The 15719-nt window shown below is 47.9% G+C and overlaps 1 long non-coding RNA gene across 5 annotated transcripts in view; it reads left to right on the top strand.

The window, feature by feature from the left end:
- Nucleotides 1-15719, top strand: part of LOC104873151 — a 111472-nt gene that overhangs the window by 1966 nt on the left and 93787 nt on the right. For 4 of the 5 annotated variants that reach the window (XR_783380.3, XR_783381.2, XR_783382.3 and 1 more), the window contains exon 2: nucleotides 8905-9022. This is a non-coding gene — a long non-coding RNA (uncharacterized LOC104873151). Of the gene's footprint in view, nucleotides 1-8904; nucleotides 9023-9476; nucleotides 9670-15719 lie in introns of all 5 variants that reach the window. The other variant, XR_783379.1, reaches the window with a different exon arrangement.

A 15719-nucleotide genomic window follows, 5' to 3' on the forward strand; every position in this document is an offset into this window, starting at 1 on the left:
AAAAAAAATTTTTTTTTTTTTTTTTTTTTTTTTTTTTTTGGTACCTGACATCAAACTCAGGACCTTGTGCTTGTGAAGCAGGCATGGTGCCACTGAGCTGAGTCCCCGGCCCTCTTGTGTTAGTTTTTAAAGTTGACAATGTGTCTTCATTTAGAAAGGTCACTTAGTATTAGTAGATTCTATGCTTTGAATTATGCTTTCATGAATTCCTGTTACCCAGTATCAGCATGCAAGTTTGTTAACCTTTGAGCTATGAACTCCTGGGGTTAAAGTCATCCGGCACACTGCTGTTGACATTGACGGATGGGTGTTTGTTGATGAGCCAGGTGCTGCCCTGTGTGCTGGGACCATGATTGTCTTGAAAGAGACACATTCCCCGGCCGCGTGGGATGTCCATTCTGGTGGGGGACTCAGGGACCCCTCAGAATAGCAGCAAGTGGCCTGGCTGGGTGAGTGCCAATGGGTTGAGAAACACAGAGTAGATCTCTAAGAGGGTTTAGGAGGGAAACGCCTTGCTGAGTGGGGAAGGGGAGCAGGGGCTGCAGAGTGGAGGGGCTCAGGGCCAGGGCTCCTGTAGAAGGAACAGTGTTCACGAAGGTCTCGTGGGAGGAAGAGCCTGGCAAGTCGGAGGAGCTGAAACAGGCGGGAAGCGGGTGCAGGGTCAGTCCGTCTCTGACTCAAATTAGGGGACCGGTGTATACATTTAATGGATTTCAGAGAAGCGTGTGATCTGTATCCGGACCTAGGCAGTGTTCTGGTGATGGTCAGGCCGTGGGCCAACATAGGAATGAGCAGAGGCCGTTTGGCCCTTAATTTATTAGGGTTTGTCGTGAACCAGTAGGTAAGAATGAGCTCAGAGAACAGAGTCAGTTTTCCATCGTGGTCGAACATGTCAAGTGTGGGTGTGGGCAGACCACCTTCGGATTGTAATCCAGGTGCCAAATAGGAGAGCTTGTTCGCGGTGCTTAATTTCTCTAAGTTACACTTTTCTCGGCAGGCGTGGAAGAATAGTAACAGCCGAAGGATGGTCACGAGGATCAGAGGAGTCAGTGGGAAGAGAATGCTTTGCTTCGTGCTCGGTACACCACGCACATCTAATTAATATCGGCTATATGCAAACTAGCTAGGAAAAATAAGAAAAATCAATCTTTGCTTCTAATTCTGGGTTTTAGACACTGAGAAAACTCCTGAAGCTTCCTTGGGGGCAGCTGGAAGGGTGCAAGAGATTTCCTGCCAGCTGCATCCTCCACCCAGGAGACTCAGCTGGCACCACCCTGGTTCCCGTAGACAGCCGCTTGCCGCTGGCAGGGAAGGTGGCAGTGGGCCAGTCCCTGAGTTTAAATAGAATTTTCTTTGCAAATTGACATAGCAACGAAATTACCAAACTGCTGTGTTTATCTTTCCAAATAAAAGACAGATTTTAAGTACATTATAGCAGTGTAATTGAAAATCAAGAGCCAATGAGTGGGGGGTACTAATGTGAGACTGCAGCTTCCGGCCCCCCAGTTAGTGTGGAAGGAAGAAGGTGTTCTCACTGGCAGGGTCCCTGTGCTCAGCAGTGGGAGCGTGAGCTGAATCCTTGGAGTGGTGGGAACTCAGCATTTGGAAAACCCCAAGCCAGCTGATTTTCTCTAGGGATGCAAATATAGCAACATGGATTTCAATTAAGAGTCTGCTGTCCCCATGATAGAGACCTTTTAATCCCTCTTTGGGGTGCTGCCTGGGTAATTAAACTCTCTCGCAGCAGGCTTCCCACTGCAGGTGGCTTTGTTTAACCCTGGCTTAACTGCCAACCTCCCTGTGACAAGCTCACCTGCTTGGAATCCATGCATCCTTCGTGGTGGCTGTGCGGGGGGTAGGGGGGCGATCACAATGCCTGTGAGGTGCGGGGTGGGGCAGAGCTAACAACAAAGAGCAGGGATGCGCACAGAAGATCCACCAGCTGGCTGTGGGGCACCTTCGAGTGAGTGTGTGTGTGTGTGTGTGTGTGTGTTGCAGTAGCGATGTGTAACTGACAGTGATGGCGAGGGAGTGTTTTTTTGTCCCTTCTGCATTCATCACCCCTGTGTGAGTCATGTCCAATTAAAATAATACTAATTTTAAAAAATCATGAGCAACTAAAGATATGTTTCTCAGCCCCCAAAATGTGAAAGAAAGATCTCTTTCAAAACTTCAACGTTTGAAAGTGTGAATCATGCTCAATCTAGATAGGAAGAATATAGTCTGAGACAAGAGCCTGGGGAGATTCCTACCTCAGCCTGTCCTGTCTAATCTCTTCCCACTCACGCCTGTTCGTTCTCTGTGGTTATTTAATGGCATCCTGTGGCTCACTTCTCAGCAGGGGTGCAGTTCTGTCTGGAGATACTGATTGTCCTCACATCCAGGCATAAAAGACGTAGAAAAATGAGCGTGTGATGGGTGTGTGCCAGTGTGTTGTCTGCAGAGGGTGGACAGCAGAATGTTGCTGGAAGGGTGCTGGTGACCGAGTGAGACTCACAGCCACGCCACGGCGGCTTGGCCGTGCAGCTGCTTGGAGATGTCATTGAGCTTTCCCTGTGGAGCTTTCTTTGCACTGCTTTCTTAGACCAACACCACTGATGGAGAGGCAAACGTCGCTCAGGCTGCCCTTGGATTTCCCTGTCATTTGTGCTGTGAATTGAAATTCTGCTGCAGGATGTCTTCACGGAGTGAGGCAAGTGTGTCTGTTTTATGGGGAGGCAGTGATGGAATGACAAACACGGGATGTGGCTCACATTGTTAAACACCCGAGGTACTGAAAGAAGCCAGCGTGGTCATCCTTGTCTGTGACACACGTCTGTGTGCGTGGCCTCACCCAGCACAGACACACAGAAGATCACATTGCTTTGTTCTTCAGGAAAAGGCATTAGGAATCAAACCCATCTTTGCTCTTTGTTCTGAGTATTTCTGTGCTGGTGACTTTCCTCTTGGAGCCCCTGTGTGCTCAACTGTAAATAGCACTGGGCCTGATGACGTCTGAAATCCCAGTGTCCTGGCGAAGAGTTTAGAATCACGGGGCTTTGACTTCAGTTCGACCTTTAACATTTATGGAGAAGACCTTTCTGTTCTCTGGGGCTCAGATTACTAGAGCAGGAGAGAATTTGGAAAAGATGTCTCTCAGATCCCTCTCAGTTTCAAAGAGTAGATAGTCCCTGGCTGTAGCAGGAGGGCTGATCAGAGTCTGCCCCCTCCAACACCGATGCACCCTATTAGAAATCTAACAGAACAGAGGAATTTCCGTCCCGTCCCCGAGTGCATGCTTTTTCCTTCATCTCCTTGTACCATTTTGGGCATCCTCAGAGGTTCAGGCCATGCCCACTGCTCAGCCCTGAAAAGCAATGCAGATAAATGGGATGTCATCAGGAATGCTATTTTTGCCTGCACTGAAAGACGTTTTGAAGTCACCATATGCTGCAAGAGGCAAGGGGAGTGGAGACAGAAGGGAGTTTAATGAGAGCGACTTTCGTAGGCCAATAGCCTTCTAAGGAAAAGCTTTGGGATGGAGCGGCAAGTCCCTGGAGACAGATTGGGACAATAGCTGAGGAAATTATGGCTGAATTTTGCCATGGTAAATAGGGTAGTTTCACTGCAGCTTCAGTTAGACGGGGACAGTGACCAACTCCAAACGTGTATCCCAGGAGATGGGGCTCAGGTTGGCTGAGACTTGGGTGATCACATGGCAGGGAACATTCAAGAAAGTGTAGGAAGCAGGGCAGCCGCTAAAAACACAGGTCGTAGAAAGAGTTGTTCCAGTTTCTGGGATGCGGGCAGGGGAGATGCTGGAAAGGATGAGAAAGGAAGAGTCCACAGCGAGGCGGTCTCACAGGACTGCCAAAAGGAGAAGACAGATTTGTGTCTCTTCGGATGAGAGAATAGCCAGTAGAGACAAATCCTGGCTCAGGATAAGGAAAAGCCTTCAGAACTGTCGGAGTGGAGGGGATTCTTTCGCACAGGGCACGGAGCACTTAGCACTGGGGGAGCGGGGAGGGTCTGTCTGCGCAGCTGCTGAGTGGGAGCTGCGGCGAGGAAACTGTGCTGGTCCCGTGATAGCACCGTGGATGCCCCCCCGGGCTTCCACCCTCAGATTTCGTGGCAGCTTCTCTACTGCCTTGCTACGTGAACTTGACAGGATCATTGAGCTTTTCCCGTCCTCAGCTGACTCATGATACCTGCCCAGTAATGCCCGGAAGCGATGCTGCAGAGGCCTGGGAGGGGTGCAGTGAAAGTGCCCTGGGGAGCAAGCAGACCATCGACCACAGGGCTACTGCGATGCAGTTCTCCCTGTCTGCCCTCCTCTTTCCTCTTCACTCATGCTGACGAAGAGCGCACACTCCAGGGTTACCCTGCTCGAGTGTGCATCTCGGCCGTGCCTCTTACTAGAGATGTGATCTTTGGCAAATACTTAACTTGCCGGCCCTCGGTTTGCCAGTCTGACTACAGGGGCCGAGAATGGTAAAATCGATTTGGGCGGTTACAGCCACAGCGTGTCATCTTCCCAGGGCCTGGTGTGGAGTGCGCCTCTGCGTGTCTGCTGTTCTCATGGCTCCTGTTCCCCTCAGGACGGGCTTACTGTCTTGCGGTGCATCGTGGCTCTGGCTGGCTGAGTCATTGTGGTGTCTTTCAGGCACCTCTTGGAGGGATTCAACCACCTCTGGATATCCAGGACGGCCGAGAGCAGAAGGGTACGGCTACACCCCTCAGGAGACAGCGAGACAGAGCTCCCAAAGTTTGTCAGTTGGAGACCCCAAATGTTTTCTTTTCTTTGGAAGCTCATAATGTGCCATCATAACTGTTTCATAATTGCCTCATGAATTATTCACCTGCAACTTAATAACCTTACATTTTATGGAGTAATGTTCTAATGGGAGAAAAACATTACCAACCTGGGACCCAGCTGTGAAGAGAAAGTGCTGATATTACTAGTTTATTTTCATGAGGCGGTAGAAGATCTTTTTTGGTAACTATGAAGTATGGAATACTAATAAAAGAGCAAATAAAAAACAAGAAGAGGAGGGAAAACAATCCTGGCACTGCTCTTTCTAAAACATTTAATCTCAAAGCCTTGTTGGCGATATTCTTCCCCCGAGAAGCCGACCCAGCAATGTCACAGGTGATGTCACTTTCTTTTGGGGGCAACCTACATGGCCACGATCTTTCCTGTCCTTACCGTGACTCACCTTTCTAGTCTGTGTCCATTAGTGACTTTTCAGTTAGCATCACTGCCTCACCATGCAGGACCTTTTGATGGTCTGAGTTGGTTTGGGAGCCTTCTTGGCAACGACCCGGGCATATTTTGAGGTAGTAGAAGCCATGTGATTCGAAGGCTACAGCCTGAGTCCAGAGGGAATCATTTTTTTAACTCAGGCGCACAGTTAGCCCTTCAGATAAACTTGCTCTGCCTTGGTTTGCTCACAATGAATGCACAGCCTTAGTGAGAAGAAGGCTTCATATAAATGTAAGAAATGAGCTCGGCAACACAGGTGAAGGACGAAGGGGTGCTGGAGAAGTAGACCCCATGGAGGGTGGAGCCGGAGGCCTTGAGGACAGAGCCAGTTCATTCCAGTAAGCTGGCAAGGGAGAGACCCTTTCACTTGGGTTTGACTCTTCTCTGAGAGCGTGAAAGAACAAAGCGAGACTGTCCCGCCCTCGAATGTTTGCCTGCTGATGAGATATGAAAGTGCTTTTATGGAAATCATGGGGTTCGTGGACTTTTAGAATCGAAGGAGAGTGAAAAGACAATGGAGATGAAAAGCTTCTTCCAACTTCCCCATTTTACAGGTGAAAATACGGAGACCTGCTGAGGAGAGATTCCACAGTAAGTTAGTGATAGAAACTGAAAGCAAAAGGCTGGTTCTTTGATTTCAAAACTGAGCCCTTACCTGGCCGAAAGGTGTCCCGGAGGTACCACAAGTAGGAACCCCTGGAATGGAGGGCAGGGGCTCACTCATAAAAATGGGGCTGGTGTGGCTGCTGGGAAGGCAGTGGCTAAAGGAGAAGACCTGGGAAACACGAGTTTGCTGTGGGCGAACAGGCCCTGCCAGCAAAGCTGAAAAACGGGTGAGCGTCCTTGTGGGACTGGCTAGGCCTGGATCATCTGAGACAGAAAGAATGTGGCCCAGACGCTTCGTGTCCTCTTCTCCCCGCAGTCTGCGCTGACTTCCAATAACATTTTATTAATATCATCTGGGTCCTGATTAATTTTCCTGGCTGCTGCCATCCTTATTGCTCTCCTGGCCACCAGATGAGGACCGTGAGTTCCCCCAACAAATGGAGCGAACAGCTGCACTCGAGACTTTTGGTTTAAACGGCACTGTCCTCTGCCTAATGGAGCTTTGGGGACTTCTCTCTCGCCTCTTTTGATGGATGATGGGAGATGAAGCCTGCTATCATCTGAGAAATAGCAAGAGCTTAGCCTTCAGGGCACTCTCTATAAAAAGGACCATCAATTTAGTTACCAGAGGCTCTGTCAAGGAAGACACCTTTGCTGGTTCTTACTAGATGCAAAGCATTTTTCTAAGGGTCTCTTCTTGGGTTCTTAAACCCTCCTGTGTATTCTTCTAACACAGAATTGCCAAGATCTGTTTCCTCAAAACCCACTGTGAGCACCTTGAGGGCAAACCCTACTGCTTCCTCTTAGTTCATTCCGTGTCCCAACCCCAGGGACAGTTCATAGCAAGTTCTTAGTAACTAGGCATTCAGCTGATGGATGTCAGGTGGTGAACAGGCTCTCTCTGTCAGTGCTCACCTTTATTTCCACTCTTTGACCCACATTACAGGTGACCAAGGCAAGTTACAGATCTTTCAGTGCTCACCTTTATTTCCACTCTTTGACCCACATTACAGGTGACCAAGGCAAGGCTTACAGATCTGACCAAGGTCACCCATGTAATATATATATATATATATATGTATATAATCTGCATAACATGAAGGAGGCTGGGCTCTGTCTATGGTTTTGGCCACTTCTAGGAATGGTGTCTTCTCTCTTGCGACCTGCTGAACTTCAGCACAGAATCCCGGCAGGGTGACGGAATAACAGAAGCAAGTTGGCACTGTACTGGAATTATCATGAGGAATGAGAGTGGCCACGGATACAGAAAGACTGGATGTGCTTGTTTGTAGACTGAAGTCTGTGGGATTGTAACTGTTAGAAGGAGAGGTCGTTCGGGGTCTTCCCTGTACACTGTTATAAGGTTCTTTCCTAGCCGTGCTGATGCATACCTGAAACCATAGACCCGATCATTCTGATTCTTAGTGGTTTGGGGGTTGCTCCCGAATGACTTACGTTAGTTCATGAGGGGTTGGGAGAGAACAAAGAGGATAGGACTGAAAAGTGCTTGCAGTAGAATGAATTGGAGAGAGCAGGGTAGAAACAGGAAAAGAAGCAGGAAGAAGCAAAGTCTCTGAGCCAAACCCAGGAAGCACACACTTCAGCAGAAGGCAGGGGATTTCAGGCTGGTAAACATGGCCCAGGGTGGCCACGAGGGTGAAGTTACTCTCATTAATATATATGCAAACTTTTATGTATTTTTCAATTTCCCTGGAAAGAGAGCACATAGCTTTCAGTTTTAAAAGCAACTAATAACAACTCAAAAGATTAAATAAAAGCAAGTCATAGAGTCCTAGAACCAGAGTTCTAAAACTGGGGAGGGCAACGGGATCCCCAAATTTGGATTTAAAAAGTAGGTCATATCAAAGACATCTGTCAGTTATGTATATATGAAACGTAGATGTATGAGCAGGTGGTTACAGTCAACATTCACTGAGTGTATATCATAACGCTAAGCAGAATATTAATGGAAGCCCCTTTGAGGACCAATTGTAATATTTTGAACTTCACCACAGTGCTTTGGAGGAAGCCTTACTGGCTTCTCCAGTATATATCTGAGGCTACAGAGATTAGGCAAATGGACCAAATTACATTATGGCAGATCAAAGGCCAGAATGGAGTAATCTAACATTACAATCTGTTGTCCCTATTACGTCTTCTACGGGCTCTTTAGAGAGCAGCGAGCCTGACCTTTTGCAGGTTTCCAGGGTTACCTGACTATGGGACTCCATGGGTATAGCTCTCCCCCGTGGCCTTCAGTTGGCTGTCAGGGGGAAAATTTTAGTGGATCTCAGAGATCCCCTGAGGGAACTCACATCCCCAGTGGAAGCTGTAGAAAGGTCCATGAGATTGCAGTGGCTGGGGGAGCCTTCTGACCATGCAACAGCCTTGAGGATCATTCTGTGAAGGGGTTTTCCAGCACAGAACTGCTGAAGACATTGCAAAAGTTGAGGCTTCAAGATAGGGGACATCACAATCCCTGACTTGAAATTATACTACAAAGCTACTGTGATAAAACAGCATGGTAGTGGCACATAACAGATTTGAGGATCAGTGGAATGGAGTAGAAGATGCACAAAGAACTCCACACACACTTAGCCACCTTATCTTCAACAAAGGGACAAAGTCCTTCACTGAAGCAAAACTACCCCTTTAATAAATGGTGCTGGAAAAACTGGCCCCGCAAGCTGAAGGCTAACACTAGACCCATGTCTGTCACGATGCGATAAACTAAAATCAAAATGGATCAAAGATCCAAATATTAAAACAGAAACTCTAAATCTGCTGCAAGAGAGAAAGGTAGAACTCTTGAAGACATAGGGGCAGGCAAAGACTATGAACAAACCCGTATTGCATAGGAAATATAACAAAGAATCGACAACTGAGATCTCATCTTATTGAAAGCTTTTTCACAGCAACAGAAACCACCAACAGAGTGAAGAGATGACCCACAGTGTGGGAAAAAACTTCTGCCAGCTTTTCCTCAGACGTAGGACTACTATCTAGAGTATATAAAGAACTCAAACAATCATGCTTGCCCTTTTGTTCTTGAACAGCTTTCATGATGCCCGTGGCCCTGGGGTGAGTACCAGCTACTTCACCCACCTCCAAGGCTGTTGGGAGATACACCACAGCTGTGAATGTCAAGTGGCACCTTGCATGTAAAAGCACTAAGTAAGTACAGTGGACTCTTGAGTTACAACCAGCCTGATTTATGAACAACTTGGTTTATGACAGATGTTTTAATTTTAACTTATGACCAAAGTCTTGAGTCATACCCTAAATGCCAGCTGCTCGTGCTTCCAGATGGTCTCAGATATAGATTTAACCCTTAAAGAGCTCTGGGAGGAACATTACAGTGTCTTTTCCTGTGTGGGGTTCAGTGAGAAATCCTGGGCCAGAGTCTCTCTGAGGACCCTGAGATCTGCCTGTGAATAGGAGAGAGGCTTTGAAGGCTGTGGAGAGGACCCTGAGCCTTCATTTGACTAACTTGAGTTGCAATCGGCCCTCAAGAACGAAATGAATTCCTAAGGCAAGGGTCCACTGTAGATGGTCATTTCCTCCTTACCCCAAGAAGGATCTTTGCAGGAAAATTTCCTGGCTCAAGCCGGTTCTGTTCCATTTTCAGACTCTCCTGGAGTCCCTTTCTCTAGCCTGTCTCCTCTAGTGGAAAACGAACATTTCTTCTATCAATTCCATAAAAACTACACTTCTCCAAGCAACTGTGGAGATGTTTCTTGCCATCTCAAACCAGGGGAGAGAACAGCAGGAAAATTTTAAGAGAATTTATTTTGTAGCCAGCTCATCCGCTCTCATGAAAGGTAATTGTTAATTTTTTAGGAATTTTGTGAGCTATTTGCTTTCACACTGACAGTTTGACACTGGCCAATGAGAAGTATATACCTTGGAACCTGTCAGTGTTATACATTAAAGCTTCTGTTTTCTTTTTTTCTATCAGAGCTAGTTTTAAGCCTTTCTCACCAAACCCTAAATGGCTCACACTTCGAAAGCATTGTTAATTAAAGCTGCAGGTGTCCTATCTTATCCTTTGGGGCTGTTATTTCACAGTGAGGAAACTGAGGCAGGTTAGCAGCACAACTGAGATATAAACTAGGGCAGAATGGCCCTGAAGCTGTGTTCACGCTCACCCTTCTGCCTGCCACCAGAGGACCATTGGGAAGGTTCAGTAGCTTATACTGGGGGTAGGGGGGAGGTTGGTTCACTGCTTGGGTCTAAGTGACTGCTTGATACACACTAGCTGCTATAGTTACATCAAGAGTCCTTAAGTTTTGTGGATCATGAAAATCTGATAAAGCTATGATCCTTTCTTTCTAACAAATGTACATGTGTGTACACACACACACACACACACACACACACACACACACACCCTATCAGGGGATTCATGGACTCTTGGACACCTGCCGACCCTTCCTCCACCTTCTAAAACCAATCCCAAGATAGGGATCATCCTTCCTCTTTCCCAGCAGAACATCTGTATTTCTTCGGTTCCTCTTCCAAAGCGGCTGTGTTCCCTCCCGAGCCACTCTCTGTAGATGTGACCCTGACTTGCTTTGCGTTTCTCACGATCTGAGGTCCACTGTTTGACCATGTACATTGTTTTTATTTCTCCCGTCTTTTTTTTTTTCCTCCTAATTCTATGTTGCTTCTGTTATTCCGCTTCGAGTCGGTCAGTTCTCTGGCATCTGGAATATAAAGTTGAGGTATAGTTTTAGCATTCCTAAATTTACAAGTACACACCGCAGTACGCATCCTACCAACAGGAGGAGAATTCGGGGTGTGGAATAGAGAGCGAGGGGTTTCTCTTTCGCATTCTTCATTTGGGCTTCGGTGGGGGGGGGACGCGCACTTTGACTTTTCTCTCCCTTTTAAACCCCCCCGCCATCCTGCTTCTTCGATTCCTAATCCTCTGTCCAGGAGTTAGGGCCACAATTTTATTTTCATCCAGCAAGAAAGAAAAGAAAGAATTTACTTAAGTTGTTTTTCCCCTGTGTGTGAAATTTTGCCTCATTCGTCTCACGGACGCATCAGAGGTCTCAAGGCGCACTGCAGCGTGGAGGGCCCAGCAACTTGCTGGAATTCACGTGCACATCTGGCTCGTGCTCATCCCTGTCCGGCTGTGCCGACCCTAACCCGGCGCCTCACCCGGCCTTCCCGCCTATCTGTGTCCTCGGCGCCCTTTACAAGTCTACAAATGTTTGTAAGACTTCAAGGGATTTTGCTCTCAGATGGAGCAGAAATTCTTTCCAGGGGGGAGATCTCCCAGGATTTTGCAAGTGCTGCCCCTCAAGGCCTCCTACTCACCCCCACTCCCAACCAGATACGCGACTCTCTAAATTCTCAGCTCAGAAAATGAGGCTAACCTTGCAGAAACCAAAGCCAACCTTCTTTGCAAAGGGCAGGCTGGAAAGTTCCGTGGCTCCCTAGCGGCCCCTCGTGGCCAGTAACTACATCTGCCTTGAGCTGTGAGCTCGAATTTACAGCTGGGACCTTTCTAAATGATAAATGTCTGAGGCAGGCAGTGTTGCTTAGCTGCTAGTAACTGCGGTTCAGTGGGTATATTGGCCACACACTGCTAGCAAGCGAAGGGCCCCGAGGTTTGTGAGGGCCGGGGTCTGGCCTCTGCCAGCCGTGCCCAAGGCAGCAGAGCTGTAGTTTGTTGCAGGGTGGGGTTTGCTGCTGGGAAATCATAGAGATAACTCCAGTGTAAGAATTCACTTCCTAGACTGGTGAAGTCACTGTGGAAATCAATATGGAGATACCTCAAGCAGGTAGCATTGGAGGTCCTATTTGACACAGCTATCCCTCTGTGGGGTATCTTCCCAAAAGGATTAAAAGAATCACGCCACAGTGATATAGGCACACCCACGTTTATAGCGGCACATGTTGTAATAGCTAAAACTTGGAAACAACCCGAATGCCCATCAACTAAAGACTGGATAAAGAAGATGTGGTTTCTCTATAAAATGGAGTACTGCTCGGCCATAAGGAACGCGGAACTAGAGACATTTATAGCTAAACGGATGCACATTGGGGCCATACTCTTATGTGAAATAAATGGGACACACCTGAGTAAGTACCGAATGGTTTCTCTGGTGTGAAAAACTAAAAGTGTAAATAAGGTTTAAATGGCATAATCGAGAGTGTGAAATAAGAAAAATGGCTAAAAGGTGAGTGGGAAGGGGAGGGGAACAGAAATAAGGGAAAAGAAAAAATGTGAAAAAAGGAAAAAATGGAAACAAAGTCTTTGTAGAAAGGGAAGGGTAAAGGGGTGAAGGGAGGGCAGGGGAGTGGGGGAAAAAATAAGAACCAAGGCGCATCCTATAAAGGTCCAAGATCTCAGTGATGAATGGAACTGTATGGTTTGCTTTCCATGTACCAGTAAACTTAATGGGGGAAAGAGAATTGACCTGCGAGTTAACTGTTCTGTCATCTTATTCCGCACATTCTCAGCTCCCACGTCAGAGAAACCTCTCCGGCTTACAAATGAGGATTCAGCCCAGTAGGGTCAGGACTGTCAGAGGGTACCGAGCATGAGCTGAACAGCTGGGAATTGGGACCGGGCTGTTCCAAAGCTCTGGCTTCCTGTATTGCTCATGCATTCTGCTCGTCACAGAGTTAGGTGCCAGGTCCTTTGTGCTGGCCGACCTTTCCTCTCTGCTGCCCGTGCTGTGTCCTAAGGACAGTTTTGGCTGTTAAGAGTTCTAGGACTTGGGTCCCTTTTGGCCAACATGAGAATTTATGGTTGGGAGAAAGTTGACTGTTTTTGTGTCGGATAACCTCCGAAATCAGTTGTCACCCAAATCAGGGTGGTGGTAGGAGACTGCTGGGAGAGGGTCCCTGGACTCGGGCATTTCCGGGAGCTCTCGGGGAGCGGTGAGGCAGGGAGATGTCTGGAGACCTGAGCACATCTGTTCAAGGGCCGAGCACGCAGGGCCACAGGTCCTAAGTCATTTGAGACTCGCTTTTCCTGACTGATGTGGAGCTCAGAGGGTCAGTATAGGAATTAAATATGCTTTCTGTCGCAGCCATCACAGGGAAAGCCCTGCTCCTGTGTTTCAGGAGCAGGCAATACGCAGCAACCTGATGTATTTCAGCAGGAAGTGGGCAGCGGGCAGCAATGTAAGACTTAAAAGTCTCACTTCCACTCCACGGAGCGCAAACAGCCCAAAAGGCCTTTGCAATGTTGGGCCCTAAAGCCCAATGAGGCTCCGTGAGCGCTATCGAGGAACGAGAAACCCAGGAAGGAACACACCAGGCTAGATGGTAAAAGACCTTTATTAGTCTAGCCAGACGGCACTCTCAGAACCAAGTGGCTGGCTCAGAGAGGCGCCTAGCTCAGTGGCTGAGGTCCTCTTATAGGGAGTAAAAGAGGGGGTTAACATTTTTGGGCTCACAGACAGGGGACAAAGGTCTGCTGACTTGAGCTGGTGGTCAGCAGTCACATGCTCAACACTCACATATTGATGAGTGACAGGTACCACCCATAGGATGTCTCAAAGGTCACCAAGACACTCCGGATGAGCAAACAGTTTGTCAATTAACTTGGGGCTCTATGTCCGGAGCCTCGAATTTACAGGTAGATTCAGATCTGGACTTCAAACAAAACAAGAGTGATACACATTCTTAGGCCAGGGCTGGAACAAAGGTCGGGGCTGTGGCCACAATGGGAGGGGTTCAGGACACTGTCTCGTAGGCCCTTTGCCATTTAGCAAGGGCTTGTAATTTAGGTCCCACAGCAAGGGCCCTGGAGAGACCTGGCCCCATTTCAGGTGAGAGCGATAGCAACTGACTTCTGGTATGGAAGAGAAAACAACGCCCTCGTGGGAGGAGGCCAAAAGCTAAGACACCTGCCTCCCAGGAGCAGACCAGGTGGGGATACAGTGTTGATAAAGCCTTGATTGGGATCCAGGCCTCCCAGATTTCTCGCCCGGAGTGTATTGACTCCTGGGAGCAACAGGAAATACAGCCACAAAGGAATTAATTTGCCGCCAAAGGAATAGCTATGACTTAATAGCTTTATTGAATCCGCAGATTTTAGCCCATTGATTCCCGTTTATTTTACTTCAGGGCCACGCTCAAGCCTTGCTATCGCTTTGCCTGGTCATATCGGTTGCATAGTGGCGCTCCTCCTGCGGCCAGCCTGGCTCTTCTTTTTGTGGGGCACCAGGCCCTTCTGGCTCCCTGTGCTCTGTCATCGTGGGCCCTGTCCTCAGGACCGGGCTGGGCCCATGTGCCGATGGGCCAGGTGCACTCTCCAAATGCTTAGCGAATTGGAAATCATATCACCAAGCAGAGTGATGGTACCGTGTCCCCTTGTGGTGATTTTAACCAAGCTTTTCCCTTTAGAATTTATTTTCCTAAGTTTTGATTTCTTAAATTTCTTTTCTTTTGAGAATAAATAATTTTCAGTCCCTATGTTATTTTGGATTAAGTGTTGCTATGGAGTTGTACATAGTAGGAATCTTGCTTTTCAAACTGCATTGTCAAGCTGGGGATGAGGCTCAGTGGCGCAACACACCTGCACACCTGCCCAAGGTCCTGAGTTTGATTCCTGGTACCGGAAAAATGAAAACAAAACCCAAAAACTGCAGTGGGTGCCAGAATCTCCTGGAGGTTTCTTTGAAGAAACTTTCCTGGGCCCAAATATTTTAACTCAGTGGCTTGTTGCCCTCCCCACCCCTTTTAAATGGAGGAGAAGAGTCACTCAGCACGCAGTTAGCCATCTTAACAGGAACAGTTCAGCAATAGTCTCGATGCTGTGAGTCCCTCATCTTGACCTAGTTGAAAACATTTTTACCATCACCGCCAGAGGCCCCATATCCAGGAAGAAGTCTCCCCTCCTATTTCCCTCAGCCTTTGGCAATTGCCAGTCCTCTCTTTTGTCTTCATGTTAATTTTGGAAATTGCGTACAGATGGAATTGTATGTTAATTATCTTTGCGCCTGGCTTGTTTCACTTAGAGTCCCCTTTCAAGGCTTCTGTGTGCTGTAGTCTAGCTCAGTACTTCTTTCTTTTTCATGGCTGAATAATATTTTATTTTTTACATGTAGCATGTTTTGTTTGTTCAGATAAGGACCTCCCTTGTCTCTGCATTTTGGTCAAGCTTTGGTGTTCACTGGCAATGAAGATGTGATTTGTCCCTGAGTACCTGATAGCTTGTATGAGCAGATTTTGGATCGTACGAGGCCCAGCTGCCCATGCAGCATGATTGGCCTTTGGAGGAGGACTTAGTGGGGAATGAACAGGGAGGAAGTACACTGTATCGCGACATGGGCAGAGATCCCATAAACCCAGTGAGAGGGGCTGAGAGAGGTATATATCTGCGTTCCAACTCTGCTGACTGCCTCTGAGAAGTTAAACTGATCCTCTCATTCTTCAACCATGAAATGGGAATAAAAGCGCTGTCAGTTTGGTAGTTTTGTTGTTTGGATTGAGTAGAACAATTTGCCTTGAGGGCTTGGTACGGGGCCTGGCACAGATGGAATAAAGTGAAGCCAAAAGTGGCCTCCCCTTTTATGACTTTTCCAGAAGAGATGCCCTGTGAAGCCGGAGTCTGGCACAGCAGGTGGGAGACTTGTGCAGACAGACAGACGTGTTTACAGCAGGGCTGGCTGCTCTAGAAGTCACAGGGCGGGATTCCGCTGTCTTGGTGGAAACACCTGGTTTCCAACCCAGAATTCTGTGCTGCGTGGTAAAGACAGGCCTTGTCCTAAACAGCGACTGGCCGGGCTTGGTGTCATCCCAAGTGAGACCAACAGCACTGCAGCTGCTTTTCCGAAGTGTCAGCACCGCCCTCACAGCAAGGGCAGGGTCCCAAGCATTGGTCTCTCTGCTGTGCTCCTGCCCT

Source organism: Fukomys damarensis, unplaced genomic scaffold (assembly GCF_012274545.1).
Source record: "Fukomys damarensis isolate Sample0158 unplaced genomic scaffold, DMR_v1.0_HiC HiC_scaffold_9, whole genome shotgun sequence".
NCBI classification, from domain to species: Eukaryota; Metazoa; Chordata; class Mammalia; order Rodentia; family Bathyergidae; genus Fukomys; species Fukomys damarensis.